Raw genomic sequence first — 7,072 nt, 5'->3', positions numbered from 1 at the left:
TTGGGATTAGCGCTGGGTATTATATGTAGGGGATGATTCTCTGGATTCTACTTCTGAAATCATTATTGAACTACATGCTAGCTAACTTGGATTAGATAGATGATAGAAAAATTAGATAGATGATAGATAGATAGATAGATAGATAGATAGATAATCTAATGAAGGCTTTATCTACCTTTGGCCAAAATGGTAAACAGAGAATAACACAATTACCCTGACAGCTGACAACTGGTAGCTTGCCTAGAAATTATACCAATCCATGGTGTCCCTGCTGAATTTAAATAACTTAACAGAATATCAACATCTGATGGCATTACTCCATGGCTGTAACAGAACAAAACAAAATACAAGAACATCACACAAAAACAAAAACTACTCTTTCTCTCTCCTAACCAAATACTTGGCCACTGCATCTGTAACTATGACAATTCTAGCTCTACTTTTCCACTTTACCTACTAGATTAAAAATTATTAAAATACACATAGTAATTTGCCAACATTCCATAACAAATACTAATCCAGAACATAATCCCCTTTTATTTTCCTTCTCAAAAATCACCTAGGATAAACCAAAAAACAGTAAAGGCCCATGCTATCCTTTACTAACACAACCTACAATTCCACACTTGTCCCATCATCATTGCTACAGCAAGTTAATAAATCTACTTTGACTCTAGGTGTGTTCCTGATGGTCTTTAGACATTATGGTTTATTAAGCTCACACACAACAGGAGGGCTTAATTAGAAAGACTATGACTGCGGTACCTGGGTGGCTCAGTTGGTTAACCTTCTGACGGTTGATTTTAGCTCAGGTCTTGATCTCAGTGTCATGAGTTCAAGCCCTGCATTGGGCTCCATGCTGGGCATAAAGCTTACTTAAAACAAAAAAGACAAAACAAAACAAAACAAAAAAAAAAAAAAAGAAAGAAAAAAGAGAAAGGCTATGACTATGACTATTCCAAACATTAGTTAGCCTGTATATTAAATGGAATTTTCATGGTTTGTTGATGTGCATGTAAATTGGTATGACCACTTTAGAAAATTCTTCAGCTATATCTACCTAAGCTAAATATATAACTATTCCATGTTCCAAGACTTCCATCCTAGGTTTATGGCCAAGAGATAAGGAAATACATAGCCACTAAAAGATAAGCATGGAATGTTCATGGCTCTTCTATTCAAAATAGCACCAAACTGAAAGCAAGCCTAAAGTTTATCCCCCCAAAAAAGTAAAAAGGTAAATCACTTACTTACTACACAGCAATATGAATGAACTAATTAATATTATACTTCATATGAATTAATCTCAAAAACTTGTTGAGCAAATAAACCGGACACCAAATGTACATGCTGGATGAATTCCTTTATATATAAAGTTTAAAAAGAGATTCTAATACAGCTATAATTTAGAATATTGGTTATACCTAACATTTAGTTACTAGAAGCACAAAGGGGATTTAGGGAGATCTGGTAATCCTCTGCTTCCTGATCTGGATTACATGAGTATATAATGCTTGTGGAAATTCATAAATCTGTATAGATGTCCACTTCTCTGTTTGCTAAAATTTTTGTTTTGTTTTGTTTTGGGGATTTGCAGAGTCATCTGAGGCTTTATTTGGGAAAAGACACTTGAATTGGCTTTTAGTAGGGGGTACTGGCAAGAGGGGGTACCCAGGGCCGCAGACTCCCTACTAAGGGTAGGCTGAGGACCCGTGCTGAGCCTCAGGCATGTCTCCTGTTCTCCAAGGCTCCCCTGTATAGCTCCTGCCCACAAAGGCTCTATGGTAACCACAGGAGTAGGAGGCCAGGAGGGACCACAGATGTTGTTCACTTGGACAGAAGGATATTAGATGATTGCACACCAGCTTCCCATGATAGGTCTCAATCTTCTTCACAATCATTGCCATGGAGAAGCTGACAGGGCTGAAGGAACTGGATCCCTCACCAGAGCTGAAGTTACACTGGAAGAAGCTGAGGTCATAATTGAGTCCAGGGCTTGTGAGGCCCCAGTAAGCCAAGCTCAGCCCACCTGAGTAGCCATTGGTGGTCTTAGTTTGGATACTCATGTTCTGCATACCAGACTCCAACCAGCTCTCCTTACCCTCCAGGAGCTTGTTGTCGGTGGTGATCTCCATGTCCAAGGCCAGCTTGATGTTCATGAGCTCCCTCAGCCACCATGCCACGTCCTCCTTGGCTCACAGCAGGGTGTCCTCCAGCTTGGCCAGCTTGGCACTGGTGTCCTTAATGGCCAGCTCCCTGCACTGCTAAGCATTAGCTGTGGCAGACCCCAGGGAAGCCCTCTGGCCTTTGAGTCTCTTGATCTCAGCCTAGAGTTGTCTAATGTTCTGTTTCATCTTGGAAATCTCCATCTTCTGTGATGGGAGTCATCCCTATGCTTCCTAGGCAATATCTGCAGCTCTTCCCACTTAATCCAGTACATGGTCTCAGTCTCAGCCCAATTGCAGTTGGCAATGCCCTCATACTAGGCCGTGACCTCAGAGATAATGCTGTCCAGGTCTAGGGAGAAGATGTTGTCCATGGACAGGACCACGGACATGTCTGAGATCTGGGACTGCAGATTAAAGATCTCCTCTTCATACAGCTGCCTTAAGAAGCCAATCTTGTCAGTCAGCTCTTCCAGGCAAACTCCAGCTTCAACTTGTTCACATAAGCTTCCTCCAAATCCTTCTTGATAAGAACAAACTTACTCTCCATGTCTACACTCACTTTGATCTCCTCCTCCTATTCTTGAAGTCCTCCACCAGCCCCTGCACATTGCCAAGCTCCACCTCCTGCTTCAGCTTCTCCTGGCCCAGTGTGTTCAGCTGCCATGCAAGATTGTTGACATAACTCTTGAACACATTGCCCATGTTGCTCCATGCTACCGTAGAAGGTTCCACCTCATCTCCAGAATTTTGTTCTGCTGCCCTAGGTGCTACATTTTATCGATGAAGGAAGCAAACTTGTTTTTGAGGGTCTTGATCTACTCCTTCTCCTGGGTGTGCACAGTCTGGATGCTGGGGCCCACTGCCAGCTTACAGGGGTTCAGCAGGCTTTGGTTCACTGAGAGAGCTGTGACGCGCCCCCACACCCCTGGCCACACCACAACCCCAACTACATTCGTGCACGTGACCAGACCACCCTGGAAGCTTCTGCTGCTGCCACCCACTCAGGGAAAGGCAGAGGAGGTGATGTGGGCAGCAGGCACACTCATGTATGAACGGCTGCTGAAGGCCTAGGCTCTGGAGGTGGACATGTTGTAGGACTTCTGGGTTACCCTGATGCACATGGTGAAGGCTGGGGTGCAGGTGAGTAGGCTGAACCTGACAGAGCTTTGAGAACGAGCTGAGAAGCTGCTTTTAGGTAGGCTAAATTTTTGAATTTACATGTTTTCATAAAAATTTAGAAGGCACCTCAAAACTGAACTCTCATTCTTGCATAGTAAAGATTCTATTAAAAAGAAAACTACTTTAGATATAGTTACTGTATTATTCAGAGTCCCACCATGAAACACGCAGCATATCAAAGGTTAGTTGAAACAAGTTTAAGGAAGAAACAGTCTGTAGAAGTGTAGGCAGAATTCAGTGCAGTGTGCCATGGTGATGCACCCAGGAGCTAGCAAGAGTAGGAAACTCTTACGCCTCAATGAGGAAGGGGTAAGAGTTACTAGACACCAGCAAATACTGTAGTAGATGATGAGCACCTCAAAGGGAGCAGCCACTGCTAAAACCTTACTCTGGCAGGGAAAGGAAAAAGGAAATAATTACTTTGAGCTTTCTTTTTCTTCCCACAATCAGCTCTCCAGTTGCTAATCCAACCAGAACCTGAGTTAAAGGGATTTCAATAGGTACAATTTATAACAAGTAGTTTCCCAGAGTATAGAGCAGAGCAGAGGAGGGTAGAGAAAGAACCTGCAAGGGTAAATGGAGAAAACTAGCAGTTGTAGAGTCTATAGAGTAAGTATTTACAATGTACTTGTACTGGATACTGTCTGCCTTCATTATAAGGAAAACATATACTTTTCATCTTACTCCATCCTCTCTCATTTTTTTCATCTTTCTTTCTATGAGGATAATTGCTATTTGAATTGTTGTATTTTCACTGCTTCATTTTTTGAAACACAGTATCTTTAAATTTTGATCAAAATAAAGTAGTGTGATAAATCAGGAGAACAGAAATTTCTCCCCAAATAGCAGAAATTGTGTATTTTTGTGGATCTCAAAAATATTGTTTCCTGTTTAATGTGTTACAAAACTTGTCCCTCTAGGCATTTTGACTTTCAACCCATAATCCAGAAAAATTAAATAAGCAAATACTTAGTTCAAACTAGTCACTGGTCAGGATAAGCATAAAGTAACAAGATAACTGAAGATTCATTTACAATTATTTATTCTTTGACTTGGAATAGAGAGTTTTTTACAAACAGCTCAATTTGTATTTTAGGCTGCCTTTAAAGAATATGTTTTACCTGTAATTACCCTCCCCCAAAGAAAAGCATTTTTTAATGTTAAGCAATAATAAAGTATTAGCCATTTTTCCCCATCAGCTAAAAAGAAAAATATACAACTAATTATGCTTGTATGAGTAAAAAAAGAAAATCCTGAAATTTGTTCTAAACATTGATATAAATAGTTAAAACTTGACATCTATAACAACACTAAAGTTTATCATCTCTATGGGATATTTTTAAACTTTTTAAGACATAATTTTTATGTTTCTAAAATCTTATTATTGGCATATGCATAAAACAGTTTTAGAAAATCTAAATGATTATCACTAGCTAAATATTCCTTTTAAAAACTTGCCAAATAAGAACAGTTCAAAAATGTGATCACCCTAATCTAAATTCGAATCAAACATCTATAAAGGGAATTCAGGACTTTAAATTAAAACTATCTTCTGAATGTGTAAATCAAAGTTATGCTTATAAGTACTAATTAGATTGTATTTAATTAAATCTCAGTTATTCATAATAGAATTTTTAAATATCATTAAAATTATATGCCAGAAGTAATTACTGAAAAAAAAATTTGGTTTAGACAATCTTGCAAAAATCCCATGCAAACACAACTTTTATTTCACACTTCATAATTTTACTTTACATAGTGTTCTTAAATGGGTAAATGTGGACACTATTTACACCTTACAAAATAAATTTCCTTCATTCTCAATACCAAAAAAAAAAATTAATACCCTCTATTCAATTCACCTGTAAGATTGGTTGAAGGCAAAGCCTTAAAATCAGAAAAGTGTGGTAAGGGGCACCTGGGTGGCTCAGCCAATTAAGCGTCTGACTTCTGCTCAGTTCGTGATCTCACAGTTTGTGAGTTCAAGCCCCATGTCAGGCTCTGTGGTGACAGCTCAGAGCCTGGAGCCTGCTTCAGATTCTGTGTCTCCTTCTCTCTCTCTCCATCCCTGCTCACGCTCTCTCTGTCTCTCAAAAATGAATAATTACAAAAACTTTTTAAAAAAAGTGTGGTAAGACATTCATAATGATCCCCACATCCCTATCCCCACCTTCATCTAGTAAAAAGCAAGAAAGGAAACACAAAGTCTCACAGTAAAATCTCACATAAAATAACATCTACAAACTATAAGGCAGATCTATCTTAAAATGGTAGTTTTGTAGCTTTTTTTTGTAACAAAACACACACAAAAAAGAATCATGTGTCCAAAATAATTAAGGTGTTGTGTAAGTATCAGATACAAGCTATTTTCTATTAAAAAGCATATATTTTCCCCCAATGTCTCCTGTAAATTAACATACAATAAAATATTTGCTTTTAAATGTTCACAATTTTTCTCAGGAGGGTAAGCATGCATTTCCATCCCATGTCTAATGGTAGCTTATTTTAATCTCAATAGGTCAGTGATGAGGAACTAACTTCATGCTGATGATTGATAGTACCACTTCAGAATAAGCAATGACGGTTGCTGAGCTAATACAAAGGTACATATTATCAAGTCACACTCACACAAACCAGAACCCTTATCCACTCTCAAGAACCTTACTAGCAATTTCAGAGATGCAAAGCAAAGAGAAACACGCATGTCTCACTTGGTTTCCTGGTCTTTTTGTCCCACATTAATAGGTGAGGCTGAGGTAAAACTGAGTAAAGGGTGAGTTAATCAGTAACTCCTATGACCAGGAAGGGAGGAGACAACCTTCTTCATCATGTGTAATAGGCATCCCAACTATGCAGTTAAAAAAGTAACATAACCATCAGATGATCTCTTTGGCCAAACTTTCCCCTTTTTTGTTGTGTATTTATTTATTTTTGAGAGAGAGAGAGCGAGCATAAGTGGAGAAAGGGCAGAGAGAGAGGGAGACACAGAATCACAAGCAGACTCCAGGCTCTGAGCTGTCAGCACAGAATCCAACATGGGGCTTTGAACCCACAAACTGTGATATCATGACCTGAGCTGAAGTCAGAAGCACAACCAACTGAGCCGCCCAGGCAACCCAAAACTTTCTAATTCATAACATCACCCTTACCTTGAATGCCTCCATCATTGTGTTTTCTACTCCCCCAGTTTCAGAAGGAAGTCTTGAAGAGCAACATCCATATTCCTCATAGGGATTACTAAATATCAAGTTTCTCAACCTCACCACTATTAATATTTTGGGCTGGATATTCTTTGCTGGGAATGGGTAGGCTCTTCTGTTCATTGGTGAATGTGTACCTCTGGCCTCTACCCAGTAGTTGTCAGTGACAACTACTTTGTTGTGACATATCTCTAGACACTGTCAAAGGAATGGTTCTGAACTGCCAAAATCCTCCCAGCAGAGAATCATTGCTATTTACTGAGCACCCTCATATGGCAATCCTAATGAATTTTGTATGCCAGACCTCAGACCACTACATCCAAAGAATTGCAAAGGCCTAAGATCTTTTATTACAGGTTGTGCAAGCTGATCTCAGATTCTTAGACAACATTTTCAGATTCTAGGGCTTTTTACGAGGATAAAATTCAGCCCCCCATCCAAGTACTTTTCATTCTAAATCACAGTTCTCATAGTGAGATTTTAATTTATCTAGACTAGAATATAATGAAATTGCACGGTGTTTTA

General features: G+C 39.2%; 1 pseudogene; it reads right to left on the bottom strand.

Moving 5' to 3' along the window:
* Positions 1-1,567: 1,567 nt before the first annotated feature.
* LOC101097081 lies at positions 1,568-4,482 on the bottom strand (annotated as a pseudogene).
* Positions 4,483-7,072: the final 2,590 nt, after the last annotated feature.

The sequence above is a fragment of the Felis catus genome, chromosome C1, assembly GCF_018350175.1.
Source record: "Felis catus isolate Fca126 chromosome C1, F.catus_Fca126_mat1.0, whole genome shotgun sequence".
Classification (NCBI taxonomy): Eukaryota; Metazoa; Chordata; class Mammalia; order Carnivora; family Felidae; genus Felis; species Felis catus.
This window is presented reverse-complemented; position numbering and strand designations above follow the sequence as displayed.